We start from the raw sequence: 19,349 nt of genomic DNA, 5'->3' as shown, positions 1-19,349 counted from the left end.
AATTAGTATTTCTGCATTAAGCATGGACCTGGTGTGTGTGGAAAGCCCCTGCATTCCTGTGTGTCTAGTGAACGTCAGCTTGAGCCCCATCATGCATAATTCCATCTAGGCTCCTGATTTTTCATCCCATTTTGGTCTGAGACTGAAACCTTGCAATAACTTGACTGGCTCTTACCAACATTCTGTCCCCTCGGACTGAAACAGTACCAGCTCATCTCTTCATTCTAGATGCTAAGGACTCTTGAACCACAGTGACACCATCCACTGGTCTGAATCTTTGGAAGTTACAGCAGAACTCTGCAGAAGAACATCACTCTGACATAAATGCCAGCTTGCTATCCACCCTGAATGCAAAGCCTTCAACTAACTGACCAACAAACAGGGGACAGGTTAGCCTCAGAAGTTTAAGCACTTTATGTCACATCTGCTGGCTGCCCAAGTCCCAATACACTTTTGCTGCTGAAAAGACCAGCTCAAAGTTGAACTATGTGAGAGCTGGGTTATTTGTCTGTTTTGTTAGTTAATGTACCCCAAGCCCTCGGAACAGTGTTTAGCATATAACAGCTGCTCGACAGATATTTGTTGAATGAATTAATGAAATGACCTGGTATGGCAGATATCTATCTTTGTTTTGCCCAGTATTCTCTTCTTTTGAGAACCGCTTCTTGATCGTGCTGCCAATCATGAGACTGAACAAGCTAGCAAATGGTGTTACGAGTCTGGAGCTTATTAGTCTACATACGTCCCTAGCCCCTAGATTCCCTACAATTCAAGCAGGTATCTGCACTCCTTCTTACTTCTGGAGAATCCGAGGCACAACGTCAGGAGGTTTGATGAATGTGAGTGGTACATTTTGCAGTTAGATCATTCAGAGGCTAAACTTTATGTGAATGTCAATCACAAAACCCAAGACAATAGGACAAAATGAATCTCTAAGCTTATGCTTCTAATATTATTGATCTTCGTAACTAATCAAATACTAGTGTCATAATTTATCTTATTCACATTCAAATAAATTTGAGATGAAACTTTTTCAAACTTCTAATGACGGATGAAATACAGTTTTTATAATGTCAGCTTTACCATGATAATGCTATTTAAGGTTTCTCAGAAAAAAATTAATCTGTGAAATATGGAAAAGATATATATTGGATTAAAATGATCCAATAAGTGGGGGGTGGGAAGGAGAGCAATAGTTGGATAAGGCTTTTTAAAAATTGTGGTAAAATACACGTAACAAAATTTACCCTTTTAACCATTTTTAAGTGTACAATTCAGCATCATTAAGAACATTTATAGTGTGTGCAACCATCACAACTAACCATCTCTAGAACCTTTTCATCATATCAAACAGAAACTCTGTACCCAATAAATAATAACTCCCCACTATCCCCTCCTCCCAGGCCCTGGTAATCTCTATTCTACTCTTTATGAATTTGCCTATTCTAGGTACATCATATAACTGGAATTAAACAATATTTGTCTTTTTTTTTTGGTCTGGCTTATTTCATTTAGCATAATGTTTTCAAGTATAGATGTTGTAGCATGTATCAGAATTTCATTCCTTTTTATGGCTGAATAATATTCCATTGTATGTATATACCACATTGTGTTATCTATTCATCTGTTGATGGACACTAGGGTTGTTTTCCCCTTTTGGCTAGTGTGCTATGAGCACTGGTGTACAAGTATCTGTTTGAGTCCCTGATTTCAATCATTTTGGGTAAACCTAGGAGTGAAATTGGTGGATCATATGGTAATTCTATGTTTAACTTTCTGAGGAACCTACATAAGGGTTTTAAAGATAACTTATAAAATTTAAAAAATTATTAATTTAGGAACTATATTCTGCAATAAGAAAGTTATTCCTCACTTGATACTTCACATATCATTACTGGAGACAGAAAGACTGCTGTAGTAAATAGAACAGAGGATACATCATTTCCTTGTAGTGAAGGAGGAGTTTCCAAATAACTATAGATCCCCAAGAAGGTAATACATGACAATAACTGCAACTTGCTAAAATGTAAACACCAGGATTTTCACAAACACAAAATACAGTCTTCTTTAGAAAGCTCAAACTTTCATTCAGAAATAAAGAAAGAATGAATCCCACTATGTAATCATACACCTGTAGTCTCTGTATGCAAAATAATTGATCAGTTTGCTTCTAAAGTGTAAGGGTTATGAAAGACTAGGAAAGACTGGAGAAATGTCAGAGATTAGAAGAGACGATGGAGATCTGGTAAGTAACCAGGACTGGAATCTCGGATTGGATCTTGAACAGAAAAAGTATGATGACGGAAAAACTCGCGAAATCCAAATAAAGGCTGTAATTTAGTTAATAGTTATTATACCAGTGTTAATATCTTGGTCTTGATAACTGTACTATAGTTATGTAAGATATTAATTCCAGTGAAAGCTGGATGAATGATATACAGGAATTCTCTACTATTTTTGCAACTTTTGTGTAAGTTTAAAATGATTGCAAAATAAAAAGCATTCCATATTTTAAAGAAATTATGCCATTTCTCTACAATCTCTTTCAGAGGATAGAACTGGAGGGAATACTCCCTAACTCATTCCACAAGGCCAGAATTTCCCTAGTTCCAAAACCAGACAAAGACTTTACAAGAAAACTATAGACCAATATCTCTCACGAACACAGATGCAAAAATTCTCAACAAAATATTAGCAAATTGAATCCAACAGTGTTTGAAAATAATTATACACCACAATCAAGTGGGATTTATTCCATGTATGCAAGTCTGGTTCGACATTTGAAAATCAGTTCATGTAATCTATCACAACAACAGGCTAAAGAAGAAAAATCGCATGATCATATTAATGGATGGAGAAAAGAAGCACTTGATAAAATCCAAATCCATTCATGATTAAAAAAAACTCTTAGTAAACTAGGAATAGAGGGGGAACTTCCTCAATTTGATAAAAAATATCTACAAAAAACCTACAGCTAACATTATACTTAATGGTGAGAAACTAGGAGCTTTTCCACTAAGATCAGAAACAAGGCAGGGATGTCCCCTTTCATCACTCCTTTTCAACATTATACTATAAAGTCCTAGCTAATGTAACGGGATAAGAAAAGGAAATAAAAGGTGTACTAATTGGGAAGGAAGAAGTAAAACCGTCTTTGTTGGCAGATGGCATGATCTGGAAGAAATGACCAAAAAATTCCTAGAATTAATAAGTGATTATAGCAAGGTTATAGGATATAAGGTTGATACACAAAAGCCAATCACTTTTCTATTGGACAATTGGAATTTTAAATTAAAAACACATAACCATTTACAACAGCACCCCAAACAATGAAATACTTAGATATAAATCTAACAAAATATGTATAAGATCTATATGAGGAAAACTATAAAACTCTGAAAAACAGGATCAAATAAGAATGAAATATATACTCCATGTTCATGGATAGGAAGACTCAGTATTACCAAGATGTCATTTCTTCCCAATTTGATCTATAGGTTCAATACAATCTTAGTCAAATTCCCAACAAATTATCAATATTTTGTGGATATCAATAAACTAATTTTAAAGTTTATACGGAGAGGCAAAAGACACAGAACAGACAACATAATATTGAAGAAGAAACAAGTTAGTGGACTGACACTACCTGACTTCAATAAGTACGTACTGACTTTGTACTTACAATAAAGCTATAGTATCAAGACAGTGTGGTATTGGTGAAAGAAGAGACAAGTATGTCAAAAGAACAGAATAGAGAGCCAGAAATAAAGCCACATAAATACTGATATTTGACAACAGAGTGAAGGCAACACAATGGAACAATGACAGTCTTTTCAACAAATGATGCTGGAAAAACTGGACATCTACATGCAAAAAAAAAAAAGGGAGAGAATCTAGACACAGATCTTACACCCTTCACAAAAACTAACTCAAAATGGATCATAGACCTAAACGTAAAATGCAAAACCATGAAATTCCTAGAACATAACACAGAAACTCTATACAACCTTTGGTTTGGCAATGACTTTTTAGATATAATACCAAAGGCACAATCCATGAAAGAAACAACTGAAAAGTTGGACTTCATTAAAATAAAAAACTTCTATTCTTTAAAAGACATTATCAAGAAAATGAAGACAAGCCACAGACTGGGAAAAAATATTTGCAAAAGATATATCTGATAAAGGACTGTTATCCTAAATATACAAAGAACTTTTAAAGCTCAACAATGAGAAAATGAATAAACCGACTAAGAAACGGGCCAAAGATCTTTACAGATACTTCATCAAAGAAGACACACAGATAGCAAATAAGCAGGTGAAAAGATGCTCCACATCATATGTCATTAGAGAAATGCAAATTAAAACAATGAGAGACCAGTACAAACCCATAAGAATGGCCAAAATCCAGAACGCTGACAACATCAAATGCTGATGAAGATGTGGAGCAACAGGGACACTCATTCATTGTTGGTGGGAATGCAAAATGGTCCAGCCGCTTTGGAAGGCAGTTTGGCAGTTTCTCAGATAATTAAACATACTCTTACCATATGACCCAGTAACTGTGCTTCTTGGAATTTACCCAAGGGATTAAAAACTTACGTATACGCAAAAACCTGTACACAGATGTTTATAGCAGCTTTATTCACAATTGCCAAAACTTGAAAGCAACCAAGGTATCCTTCAGCAGGTGAATGGATAACTAAACTGTGGTACAACCAGACAATGGAATAGTATTCAGCACTAAAAAGAAATGAGTTATCAAGCCATGGAAAGACATGGAAGAAACTTAACTGCATATTACCACCTGAAAGAAGTCAATCTGAAAAGGCTACATACTGTATGATTGCAACTATATGACATTCTGGAAAAGGCAAAACTATAAAGATAGTAAAAAAAAAAATTCAGTGATTGTCAGGAGCTGGGGCAGTGAGGAATGAATAAGCAAAGCACAGAGTATGTTTAAGGCAGTGAAACTACGCTGCATGATAATATAATGGCAGATACATGTCATTATATATTTGTAAAATATATAATGTGTAACACCAAGAGTGAAGAATAATATAAATATCAGCACTTTGGGTGAAAATGAGGTGTCGATGTAGGTTTATCAATTGTAACAAATGTACCACTCTGGTGAGGAACGGTGATGACGGGGGAGGCTATGCATCTGTGGGGGCAGAGGGTAAATGGGAAATCTCTGTGCCTTCTGCTGAATTTTGCTGTAAACCTAACACTGCTCTAAAAAATAAAATCTACTTAAAAAAAAAAGTGAGAGAAAGAAACAACAAGCTACAGTATACTGATATTTCTATCAGCCATGTGACTACTCATTTGTGTATTATGGATTTAGAAAATACCACAAGAATGAGTTAGTTCTTTTTGCCATTCCTAAGTTCTACAAAGAAAAGAAAGTTCTTATTGACTGGAAGGGAAAAATATATCACCATATCCTTCCATATTTAGAGAAAAGTTCTACAAATTTGGAAGAGAAAATTCCAACAGGGCCTAGCAGAAACATAAACAAGCAACATGCTTCATTATATAAACAAAGAAATTGAATAAAGTCAGAGGAATTGTTCTTATCATAAACTTAGAATACTGTGTGGCCAGAGGGCCACACTATGATCAGAAAGCCAACTCAGAAAAGAATGAGGCGTATAAAAAAATAAATAAAGTTCAAAAAAAAGAAAAGAGTGAGGAATGGGGGGTGCATCTAAATTAGCCTAGGGCTTCCCTGGTGGTGCAGTGGTTGAGAGTCCGCCTGCCGATGCAGGGGACACGAGTTCGTGCCCAGGTCCGGGAAGATCCCACATGCCGCGGAGCGGCTGGGCCCGTGAGCCATGGCCGCTGAGCCTGCGCGTCCGGAGCCTGTGCTCCGCAACGGGAGAGGCCACAACGGTGAGAGGCCCGCGTACCGCAAAATAAATAAATAAATAAATTAGCCTAGAAACCTAAAGATACTAATTACTTCCATATAAAACAGGATTAAGATTCTTTATTATTCCTTATTATTGAAATTCAAAAACTAAATTTGATCATCGTTTTAGTCTTCACTTCTAATGAGTAAAAGTGATAAAAAGTTTGGGGGAGAATGGATACATGTATATTTATGGCTGAGTCCCTTTGCTGTGCACCTGAAACTATCACAACATTGTTAATCGGCTATACTTCACTATACAATAAAAAGTTTTTAAAAAAGTGAATTTTAATTATTATTTCATCATATGAACTTCCATGTAAACATGGTTTGGATCTTTTGGTGAATGTCATGGTAATCCAAAATCTCTAGTTTAGGGAAATACTATACCATCCAACTTGGTGAGAAGTATAGTTGGAATTAAACTTATATCAACTATTTTCCAGTTGTATTGTCTTATTAGAGAAAGCTACCAAGTTATTATAGTAGAGCCCAGTAAGATTTTGCTGCTCATTAAGTAATAATGAGTCCTCCACATTTGTTACTAAAAAAATACAAATGCCAGATTCGGTGGTCACCAAGGCTATGCTGACAGCGTTAGGGCAAGTTCTGAGGTACCTCTAATCAGGCAATCCTCTCTGCAGGTCAGTCACACACTACATCATCATACACTGGATTTCCCCTTGAGAACATCTATACTCCAGGGCCAATAGGGCCTGTACCAGGCAGCCCTGCTTTGGTGGAATTTCCTAGTGTATCAAATTAGAATCAGTGAATCAAAGACTCAAAGCTGGAAGGAACCTTAAAGATCAAAAGTGACATCATAGGAAAGAGTATAATTTGGTAAGATATTGTCCAACTCTGTGTCTGCGCTGTTGATTAAACGAAAAACTAAAACAAAAAACAATCCAGGAGAATCTTTCCCTCTCATCAAAGATATTAGTTGCCATATATTTGTAATCATAGAATTGTCTCATTTTTCCAATGCAGGATAAGTAACAGGCCATATTTGAACTTGACCAAAAACTATTGTTAATTTACAATTTATCCTAACCCTCTAATGCTTCTGATGGAAGTTTCCTGTGCATTATAATAAAAATACAGCAACCAGAACCTGGATGTTTACAGCGCTTTGCCAACAATTAAAACAAGCAATCCACCAAAGCTGCACTGGCTCTGTAGACAAAAGAAATCAAACAACTACTTCAGAGTTCCAAAACTAATTTATTGGTCTAATGAGGACTAGACTCCAACTTGGATATTCTACTGTTTCTGGTCCTCAGTAAGATAAAAGGCTTCAGCATATATTTTTAGAATTATTTTTATTTTAATAGCATTGCCTTTAAATCACTTCTCCTTAAAAATAACAAAACAAAAAACCTTCCAGCATTTCTAACTTTATGATTCTCTAATTAAATTATGAAACTCGATTATGAAACAACAGTTTAGTTTACTTTACCAACTTTTATCATTTTGTGTTTAGAATCATTCTCAGAAATCCAAACTGGCTGATTACTGAACAAGTTCTAATTACTCCCCGGAGACTGTGGGAGCGGGGCTTTTAGCATTGTTCACTGTTTGGCTGGGAAACAGGCTTCCTCTTGTAGTGCCCGATCTGTTATTGATTTAAAAACTGACCTAAAGGGCTATTTGTTCTGGGTTCTTTGAAGTACATTTGCTGCTCCCGCCTTCTGGAACTACGCTGTCAGACATCCTGAAGCCTTATGCCATATTCTTCACTGCGTGGTTTGTGAACGACGGGATAATGGCTCATTAACGTACTCTCACCACCAAAAGAGGGCCTGGGATTTAAAACACCTCCGAATAATCACACTGGTGTTTCTGTCTTGAACCTTGAGGCCGTCAGTTCAGATCCCAGTTCACATGATCCCTCCTTCCTAATCCTGGACTTGGGGCAGTGCCTGCTTCCTAAATTATATACTCTTCTGAGCATGAATGCCACCCATCTCTCATGGTCACCTCTTTCTTCCGCGGTGCCCAGCTCAGGTCTCAGCTCACAGCAGTTATTCAATGTAAAATAATAACACCACTGTAAATAATTTATTTATTTACAGTTATTTATAGACAAATTACAATTATTTGTAAATTTATTTACAGATAATTTTTTATTTGTAAATAAGTTTATAAAATAATAACAAATTCAGGAATAAATGACTTCAAAGGATAGAGATTCAGATTATAACCAGTAAAAAAAAATCTTGCTCTGATATCTAGGTTTTATGATCCTAAGAAGTGGCATCAGAAAGCAATTCTGCATTGATAGTTTCAGGTCCTCTTAAAAAATAAAAAGTAATTCAATGAATAACATTTTCCTTAAGAATCAAGTGGGTATTTTGGCAGAATGACAGCAGAGGAAGACCCAAGTTCCTCAGGCTTAGTTATGCTTCCCAATCCTTTTCAATATGAAGAGAGCTTTGCACAGTTTTAGACTTGCCACGGCACTCTTAGAAGAGGGGAGGTCCAAGTTCCCATGCTTTTTTTTTTTTTTTTTTTTTTTTTTGCGGTACGCGGACCTCTCACTGTTGTGGCCTCTCCCGTTGCGGAGCACAGGCTCCGGACGCACAGGCTCAGCGGCCATGGCTCACAGGCCCAGCTGCTCCGCGGCACGTGGGATCTTCCCGGGCCGGGGCACGAACCTGTGTCCCCTGCATCGGCAGGTGGACTCTCAACCAGTGCGCCACCACGGAAGTCCCCCATGCTCTTTGATAACTAAGAGGAAGGGGCACACCTGGCTAGTGGGGAGGGAAAGAGGCACAGGAATAAAGGTGATCCAGGAGGCAGTTCAAGGGTCCCCTGAATGTCATTCACCTCTGAGTGGGACCTAAGAAGGAAAAGAGGGTGGTGGCCGAGGAGGAGATATTTAACTGGCAGAGAAGGAAGACAGTGCAGCACTCTGGGGTCAGCTGGGATCAGGAGCTGCTAGTATTTGTCACGGTGTCTTCCAGTTCCTTACAATCCAGTTACTAATGAAAGACCTCCCTAAGCACCCACACACTGCTAAGCTGCCTGGCAGATAATAATACAGCCAGAAGACTGGTTTTGGCCCTTAAAGTGCTCATAATGTAAGTTGGGGAAGGAGAAAATGAATGGAAGTGAGATGACCAGTGACAGTGAAATGTTAGTCTGAAGAGTTCACAGGTGGGAAAGATCTGGATGGACTGATAGTCCAAGACACAGCTCAGAAGAAGCTTCCAGAAATTGAGGATATGAATTGTGTAACTGAGAATCAGGCCCATGCCCACAAGCTGCTCCTTGAGGGGGGCAGATTCAGAAGGATGTCGTTGAACGGTGGCCCAGTAGGAGAGAGAACCTGACAGACTGCTTTTAGAAAGGCTGGAGTATGTGACGAAAACACAAGAGGGCCGAGAAGGAAAGGACAGAGAAGCAAATAATCCTTGGTTGTTTTCATGCCTGAAGGGGCTCCCTGTGGCATGAAAATCAACATGAAAACAGTTAGACATACCACGTCATCCAAACTGGGCACTGTGCAGACATTCCTTGGCTTAAGTTTAAAAATATTTATTAACTCCTTGTTAGCCTCTCAAGTTTTGGAAGAGAATATTGAACCTGGTGATAAAGGGGTGAGAAGGACCTAGGAACCTACCATGGAGGCCCCTCGTGTACATACGAGTTATATTCACATAAGACTATGAAGTAGGTTTCATGGTCTCTGTTCTACAGATGAGGAAAAGGAAGTTTATGGAGATCAAATAGCTCACTTAAGCTTGCCCAAATATTAGAATGGCAGACCTAGATTCTGAACCTTACTATACATGCTGCCCAAGCCCATTTCCTTTGTTTCATGTAGAGAGTACACACTTGGTTGCTCTTAGAGAGGAAAGAAATCTATGTTTCATTTGTAGTGTGGTCTAGAGCTGAGCCTGGAGCTGGGAGTGAGAAGAACTGGGTTTTTCATCCATGCTTTGCTATTAGTTCTAAGACTCGAGACAAGTCTTAGAACTTATTATCTTAACTTTATAAAGTTAAAAGTCTTAGAACTTTATAAAGTTAAACTTTATAAAGTTAAAGTCTTAGAACTTATTATCTAAACTTTATAAAGAGGATGTGGGATTAAATGATTGCTAAGGTATTATCTGTGTAAGTTTATGATTCTAAGAGTACAAGTGGATTCCCCACCAGGGAATGACTTAATATGACTGTACTAATAAAAAGAGGAGGGGGAATATGAGACACGCATTGATGGCTGTATACAGAAATCCACCAGGATATAAATAATCTAATAAATAGTTCTGCCACAAGAGCAGTGGCAGCTGCTCAGGACTTTAAAAGCCAGGACTTTAAGGAGGAAGGGTTCAGGGGCGGCAGGTTTGTCTTGCCACCGTGCACAGTGAGCCCACCGCCTTCATGTGCATAGCCTGCATCTAGCCCCCCACGTGGATGAGGGCTACAAACCACCCTTTCGCACTGCTACCACCCATTTTTGTTGCTGGGAAAGGCATGAAAGCTGAACACACACATAATCCGCTCAGGGAACCTATATAAATGAAACAACCAGAGGTAAGAGAGCATGTACCCCAGACAGAGCAGTCACGACTCAGCTCTAGGTGATACCTGCCCTGCCGTCGCCTGCCCTTCCAATTTTTCAAAAAGAGCCAGAAATATGGATTTTTGTGCAACATGAAATACCTGAAACAACCATGTGGTACCAATGCCGACCAGCTATGTGAATCAGACAAAACATGTTTGTATCTACTTGTGATCCAAGATCATCAATTTGCTTCAGAATTAGCTGATAAAAAAAGAGAACGCAGGAGGCCTAGTCTTAAATATTTTAAAAAGGGCTCACTGAAGTAGACAAAGAAAAGGCATTGAGAAAGACCTTAGCCATTTTATTTGAATAAAGTCTATCAGTAATGCATAAGCTCTTACACATCTAACTCTGATAATGCTTACAACTTTTGTCAATACCCATCTGTTTCCTATAGTCAGTAGTAAGAGAGCCCTTAAAACAAAGGTGAGTGTGCTAATTCAGGGACAAAAAACTGGGAGACTTATGAAAACTTAAAATTTAGTTCTATCCGGGACTTCCCTGGTGGTCCAGTGGTTAGGACTCCATGCTCCCAATGCAGGGGGCACGGGTTCGATCCCTGGTCAGGGAACTAAGATCCCACATGCTGAACAGCACAGCCAAAAAAAAAAAAAAGTTCTATCTCCTAGGAGACCTAAGGGAAGAAGAATTTCTGCAGCAGAAGTTGATCGAGGCAGCCGGAGAAAAGTGGAAGATAATGGGCCAAACCCCGGGGCCATCAACATGAATCCCAATGGGAGGGCAGAGGTGTGAGTGAGAAAGAGGAAGAAAGAGAAAGAAAGGTCAAAGTACGAAAAGAGACAGAAGAGAGAACGCTGCTGTATAGGGCGGGACAGTAGAAGGATAGCCAAGCTTTCGAATGCATGTGTATGGGTGACAGGTGTTCCTTAAATAAACTATGAGGAACCCCAGAAATAATCTCAGAGCTAAGTCACCACCATAATTTAAAAAATATGTTTTGGGCATCCACTATATCTAAGATATTATGAGGTGCAGGAGCTCCAACCAGCGCCAGTCATTCAGACACCAGGTGAGCAGGAGTTAGTGGTTTTGAATGGTAGGGAATCAATCACCTTCCCGGCAGAGCGAGTGGCCTGTTCAAAAGCAAGTGGATCTGACATCTGTGCTCTGCTACTGTGCCTTCCTATTATTCCCGTTTGATTGGAGGAGAGGCTAAGCTCAGACAGGCTAAGTGATTAGCTTCGAGTCACATGCCTAATTATTCACAAAGCTGAGAGCAAAACCAAGAACATCCTGATTCCCAGTATGGCATATTTCCTCCTCTACCACGATCAAGGTATAGTGGATGCAAGCCAGAGAAAACAATAATGTGGAAACTTTCAGACAAAAATGTAAAGCAAATACGCAAAATGAATTCTTGATGAAACCTATATAACAAAAATGAGGAACTCTTCTTCGTGACCTGAAGACTGGAAGTTTGCGCCACACACAAGCCTCACCTAGTTCCCACAGAGGGAGGGAAATCCATATTCCCACCCACTCCCAGCCTCGACCCCACCCCAATTCTCTTCTCCCTTCGTATTGAGCAAGGAGGGATTTTTTTCTCCCTGTATGACTTCACAGAGATGAATCATGGCTCCTTGAAAAGCTGAAACAGGAAAGTTGGCTTGGGAATAATAAAACAGCAACAGACTAAGTCCCCTGAGCTGTGGGCACTGCCTCCACTAATGAGACTTATCTACAAAATACTGTATTGTGTAAGCAAATCTTTTGAAAAATAGCATCTGGAGCTTTGAAGATGTGGACACAACTGATTTGAGCATGACACACCTGTCTTTAGAGAAAAGTAATTATTTAGCCCATAAGTGCAAACCTGTTTTCACAAACTGTCAGCTATAAACATTTTTTAAAAACTGCTTTGTCAAAGATTTGTATAAATGGCTTAAGTATGATTTCAGGAAGACCAAGAATGCAAGACAGTATTCTGCTAACAAATGGAATTTGCTGCCCTTTGCAATTCTACAGCTGACCCCACTGCAGATTTCATTCTTTACGGCAGAATATGGAAATTTTGACATCATATACATAGGAAACTTATAAATCTGCTGTTCACATTTCTTAAAAGGAATGATCAGTCATGACATGTTCTTTCTGTAATTCAAAGGTCTTATCAGCAGGGAATGTTTTGCTATTTTTAAGAGAGCTCTCAAGCTCTCTAACCTGTTTCTAATTGGACCATTTTCACTCCTCTAAACAATAATGCTAAAATATCTTTTTCTGTAAGCTACAACGTTTGAAATTTGTAAGGTGTTTATTCCTTCCTTTAGTAAATCTAGAGTAATCACAGTTTCCTCATCCCTGATTATAAGGTCCTTTTGAATATTTTTATAATTATTTGTCCATGTGTCTTAGAGAAAATCAGAGTTTGCCCTTTTTATCCTGTGGCAAGGATCCATGGAAGATGAGAAGCACCTGACTTACATCTCCTATAGAATGCTGTCCTGGTGTAAGCGGAATCTCAAATCTCATGCTCCATGTAGAGAAGTGATAAGCTTTCTGGAGCTGATTGAATTTCCAATATGTTTAGCACTAGAAAAAGAAATCCTTGACCAGGAGGCTTCGCTGTATTCACGCTACAAAAAGTAAGAATTATACCAGGAGGCCAGGAGAAAAACAAATCACCAAAAAACAAACTACCAAAGAGGAAATGCCAGCCTAAAGAGGTAAGTTTTACCCAATGATTCGTGGGGAGGGAAATGAGAAATTTAAAAGACAGACTATGAAGAAGATGGCATTTAGTCTCCAGAGGCTGTTAGAAAACACTGACTAGGTTTCAGTCTTCTTTTTAAAATAAAGTAAAAAGGGGCTTCCCTGGTGGCGCAGTGGTTGAGAGTCCACCTGCCGATGCAGGGGACACGGGTTCGTGCCCCGGTCTGGGAAGATCCCACATGCCGCGGAGCGGCTGGGCCCGTGAGCCCTGGCTGCTGAGCCTGCGCGTCCGGAGCCTGTGCTCCGCAACGGGAGAGGCCACAACAGTGAGAGGCCCGCGTACCCCCCAAAAGAATAAATAAATAAAAAATAAAATAAAGTAAAAAACTCTAAGTGGTTTCATGATACTCAGGCATTAAAGTAAAGCAACTGTTGATGAAAATGTTTCGGAATCTAATACAGGTGGTGTCCAACACCGTGAATGTACTAAACGCTACTGAACTGTACACTTTAAAATGGTTAATTTTATGTTATGTGAATTTCATCTCAATAAAAAAAGTAAAGCAACTGTATTCTGCTTGAGATGAAAGAGAAATTTTTGCCATTTCCTTTTGATTGCTTCGACAAAGAAAATATTTAACACTTCAGAAACGTGCTATCAAGAAAATCCTTAGATGAATTCCAGGGATTAATTCAGTCAGTGCAAAGGTTAGCCAAGGAGCAGTTATGCAATGCTTTTTCCCCTATTCTATTTTTTCCACCCCCTTAAAAGTGCTAAGCAGTCATCACTAAGTTTTAATAGCTTCTCTCTTTCCTTCCTATATTCCTCCTACCAACTTCTCTCCTTCAATATTTACTGAAATCCTACATGCCCCCGAGCACTTTAATAAGTGCTAGGATTGCCAAGATGAGTAACACATCTTACCTTTCCTCAAGGAGTTCACAGTTTGCATTCAAATTTCAAAAACTCCCCAAGCAAATGCCTCTAGTGTTTTCCAATTAAATAAGAAACTGCCTGCATTTCTTCTTATATATATACACATATATAAAATATTATTATATATTATCATGCTAAGTATTTCTCATGTTACTCATGTCCAATTTTCTTGAATATTTTGCTCATAATGGGTGTTGAATTTTGTCAGACTTGCTAAGTATCTGTTAATATAGCTATATGACCTTTTTCTCCTACACTTATTAATACGGCATATGATGTTAATGGATTAACTAACATTAAAACAACCTCATATTCCTGCAATAAACTCCACTTGATTATGGTGTATTATTTTCTTTAATGTGGTGTTAGATTCTGTATGCAAATATTTTACTTAGTGATTTTGAATTGACATTTATGAGTTATATTTCTCTGCAATTTTCTTTATATTGTTTTTTAAATCTGGCTTAGGCTTCTGTTTTATTATTTTATTCTTTACTGTCAGGTTTATCAGTTATTTTCAGTATCTTTTAATGTCCATCTATTGCCCGTACAATAAGCTTTTTCATTTCTCTCTTTCCTTTTCTTTCTCTCTCATATTTCAGTTGCATTATTTCAAATTTATCACAATACATAACCTTTGTGCATTAGCGTATCATCTTCACTCCACCTCTGTTTTATTCTTACGTGTACATTTATAGAATTTAAAATGTTGACCATCTGTCTTTTTGCTGAAGTCTTCCCAATCATCTTTTGGTTGGTTGAAGTCATTCATTAGTAGTTTCCTTAGGAAAGGCTGATGAATGCAGAATTCCTTAAGTTTTTATGTGCTGAATATTGTTTTTTCAGTGCCTTGGTCTTTGAAGGACACTTTAGCTGAATATAAAATCACTGGTTTACACTTTCTCTCATTGAGTTTTGAAAAACATATTGTTCCTCTGCTTTTTAGATTGCTTTTAAAATGTCTGATGCCTCAGTCTACTTATTTTGCTTATGTAAATTATTTAATAATTATTAATCATTTAATGATTAATTATTGAAGGCCTTGATGAGTTTAGCTTCATATTTGAAATCTAGTAGTGTCTTAGATTTGTCTAGGATGTGTCTTACAGCTGACTTTATAAAATATTTCAGAGACTAGGTTTAAAAATTATCAATCTATTTGTAAAATTAACATAATCTTGACATGTTAATTTTAAATAAAAATAGTAAACAAACAAAAACAAAAAACTCCCCAAGCTACTTCTTCCACACCAACTCGAGTTCCAGACATCTCCAAATCTTTAATGACTCCACTTGACTTGGACTGCAGCAGCCCTTCCTAAGCTCTCACATTCCATACTCAATTATTTGTGCTCTGATTGTGCTCCTTTCTTTTCTTTTCTCCTTCGGACCAAAGGGAGATTTTTAAAATTCTAAACAAAAACAGCACTTTAGTGATTTTCAGATACTATAAAAATAGAGCTATGCTGATTCACATGAAACTTTAAAATAGGCACCGTAAGGCTGTGAAACTGGCTGCTTCCAGGAATCATTAAAATTGAAGATCATTTCAAAGATTTCCTTTCTCTTGATCCCACCCTCTGTTCTCACTTAGCCACTGGTGCCCCCATCACCTTTTTGTACAAGGCCAGGTCTCTCTGAGTTCATTGTCTCTGATTACGTATCAGTCCTTTCTTGGAAAACAGCTTTGTTTCCATCATGCTTGCTTCCCTTATTCTTATCCTTTCACAACTGAATTTCTTTACCTTCAACTTTTATTTCTGTTTCCACTGTAGCCACATTGTTATTCTTAGGAAAACACACTAGCTTTCACCTTGAAAGGAAGAGGCCCCACCAGGCCCAGATCTCATATGTGCCTGTAATGGGCTGAAACAGTGACAACTCAGAGAGTGATGCAGGCAAAGCGAAACAAGAGAAAAACGGTAGGCAAAGCCACACTGGCTTCTGCAGAGAGGAAAAACGTAACGTTTGCCAAGTGGAAAAAGGATCAACTCGGAAAAGAAAGAAAAATCATTTTCAAGCTTCAGAGAATTCCCCCAAAGTGGAGAAAAAGAAAAATAATTCAAAGCCATCTCTAACTGATAATATACAGCCTAATTTTGACACAGATTTTGTTCTAAGGTCATTCAAAATGTGAAACAGAAACCATAACATTTAAATTAAATAGCTCATTTGTGGATGGAAGTAGCTACAGGTTGTCACCCAGCCAATGTATCAGTGGCACAGCTGGCAATTTCACCATGCAGCTGGGAAATGCAGTTTGTCAGTCATAAGAAACCAGATATGTGGGAGGATTTTCACATAAAATCACTCCTCACGGTGGACTCTGACCTTCATCAGACTCGCTAAATGAACGTACAATACTGAGCTGGTTCTTCTGTATCTTTAGGAAAGCTGCTAAATTTACAGTACATGTAAGGAGGGGAAATACAAACTGGGAAAAAGTAACACTTGGTATTATTTTAATGTGTTACAGAGGACTGGTCAACAGAGGGACAGGAACTGAACAAGCTTAAACAAATGGCTCCCAAGTATGATTTCATTAATCTTGGAAAACAAGAAGCAGTAGATGATTGCGATCTAATTGTTTCTTATTTGACTTGGCTTGAAAAATCTTATTCTCACTTAACTCCATTTATAGATAGGCATCTTGGGCCCGCTGACCTTTTCTTTGTCTAGCTAAGTTTCCTTTGAACATGCTATAAAGGTTTTGATCACCAAAAAATATAATACCAGATGAAGGTCATTACATAAAGAGAATCAAACCAACAGCAATTAAGGGGAAAAACAAAGTTCCTGTAAGGGTTCTGGCATATCAACAAGAAGTTAATTGATTCTTCTTAATGTTTGAAACACATGTCAATCAACAGGGCAATAAAAATTTTATATACTATGCAAACAGTGGTAATCCCAGTTCCATCCAGTTGTGGCTCACCACAGAAAATACCTAATTAAAAGAAAAAAATCATAGTATCCCATTTATGGACAACAACCCATTATCCATGTCATCAACTTGCTACTGCTATGAACTTAGGCATTTCACAGCTCAAACTGGATACAGAACATGGAAAAAAATGACTAAGTAAAATAATGGCTTTTTCATACAAAGCACGAGTGTACATGTAATAAATACATCTAAATTTGTCATAGTGAATTAAATCAGCCTCAGCTTCAGGCAAAAAGGCAGAGTATTAGGATGAAATGGTCCATTTCTTTCCAGTTTGTTATACATGTAGAATCTGAAATTTATTTTTTTACTTGATTAAAAATTAAATTAGGTTTCATTTTTACACGCAGAGTTCTTTCTTTGAGTATTTCATTTAACAACAGCCAGGCTGGAAGGAAGCCAGTAATCAAACACTTCAGACTTGGGAAACGCTTCTGGTTTTTCAGACTCTTAATAAAGCCTGAGAAGAATACCAGTTTAGGGAGCGGGTGTCTTTGTTTTGGGGATGACTCACATCATTCAGTATTCATTCATTTATTTTTAAGTCATTCCACAAATATGTGGAAGGCACTTTTCTAGGAAGGGACCATGGGAAACACACAAATACATGGCCTTTACCCTCAAGAACTTTACAGATCTTTCCCCCTCAACATGAGCATTCCTCTTACTTTAGTTTAATGATCAGCAACCTAACAAATTCAACGTTCTCTTCCTCACCTTGAAACAAACAAATTTCTTCTCAGGAATATATTTTCAATAGAGTATGAGATCAGCCCACTTATTCAAAGAACGATTCAAAGACTCCTACTTTTAGGAGAAACTAAAAAGACACAATAGAGAAGAAATATTGGGGTTTTGAGAGACAAAACAGTGAACTACAAGGACTACTTAAAATTCATATGACTGTGGGATCAATACGTACATTACACTAGGGGAAAAAGGGGATAGAACGAATTATGAAGGGCCAAGATCAATGAGACCATTTAGACATGGTTTTAGAAGGGCTAACGAAATGTTCCATGTCTCTCACAGTTATCTGTAGACCTATTAGATGGAAAATCAGCAAAGATATAGAAGGGCTCAGTAACATCATTCAGCAACAGGATCTAATGGGCAATTACACAACACACCACACAGCAGAATACACGTTCTTTTTAAGCACCCATGGACAATATATTCACCAAGATAGACTGTATCCTGGATCATAAAACATTACCTTAACAGGGCTTCCCTGGTAGCGCAGTGGCTGAGAGTCCACCTGCCGATGCAGGGGACATGGGTTTGCGCCCCGGTCCGGGAGGATCCCACATGCCGCGGAGCGGCTGGGCCCGTGAGCCATGGCCGCTGAGCCTGCGCGTCCGGAGCCTGTGCTCCGCAACGGGAGATGCCACAACAGTGAGAGGCCCGCATACCACAAAAAACAAACAACAAAAAAAAACACTTTACTTTAACATATATAAAGAAAAGAGTATGTTCTCTGACCATAATGGAATCAAACTAGAAATCAATAACAAAAAGATAATAGGAAAAAAATCTCCAAATACTTAGAAATTAAAGCACTCTAAATAATCCATTGGTCAAAGAAGAAGTATCAAAGGATATAAAAAATACTTAGAACCAAATGAAAATATAACATACCTACATTTGTAGGATGATGCTATAGCAGTGATGAAACAGAAATTTATAACACTAAATGCTTACATTAGAAAAGAGGAAAGGTCTTCAATCAATAATCTAAGCCCCTACCTTAAGAAACTAGAAAAAGAAGGGCAAAATGAACCCAAACAACCACAAGAAAGGAAATAGTAAAGATAAGAGAAAATAAATGAAACAAAAAGCTGACTCTGAAAACATCAATAAAATTGGTAAGTCTCTAGCAAGACTGACAAATATAAAAAGAGAGAAAACAGAACTTGCCAATATCAAGAATGAAACCAAGGCTATAACCACAGATCCTAAAGCTGTAAAAGAGGACAACTGGGAACATTACAATTCTGTGCACATAAACTTGACAATTTAGATGAAATGGAATAATTCCTTGAAAACCACAAACTACTAAAATTCACCCAATATGAGACAGAGAATCTGAATAATCCTATGTCTATTAAAGAAATATAATCTGTAGCTAAACACTTCTGAAAAAGAAATCTCCAGGACTAGATGGTTTCACTGGAGAATTTTACCAAACATTTAAAAAAGCTTTAACATAAATTCTAAACAGTCTCTTCCAGAAAACAAAGAGGGTGAGTCATTTTATAAGGCCAGTTTAATTTCAATACCAAAATCAGACAAAAATAGTACAAAAC

General features: G+C 37.8%; 1 protein-coding gene across 1 annotated transcript in view; it reads right to left on the bottom strand.

Moving 5' to 3' along the window:
• The window catches only part of ALG14 (ALG14 UDP-N-acetylglucosaminyltransferase subunit), a 104,541-nt gene that overhangs the window by 30,928 nt on the left and 54,264 nt on the right, over positions 1–19,349 (bottom strand). The gene's annotated exons all lie outside the window — the stretch shown is intronic.

Source organism: Globicephala melas, chromosome 1 (genome assembly GCF_963455315.2).
Source record: "Globicephala melas chromosome 1, mGloMel1.2, whole genome shotgun sequence".
Taxonomy (NCBI): domain Eukaryota; kingdom Metazoa; phylum Chordata; class Mammalia; order Artiodactyla; family Delphinidae; genus Globicephala; species Globicephala melas.
Note: the sequence above shows the minus strand (reverse complement) of the source record. Positions and strands in the feature narration are given on the sequence as shown.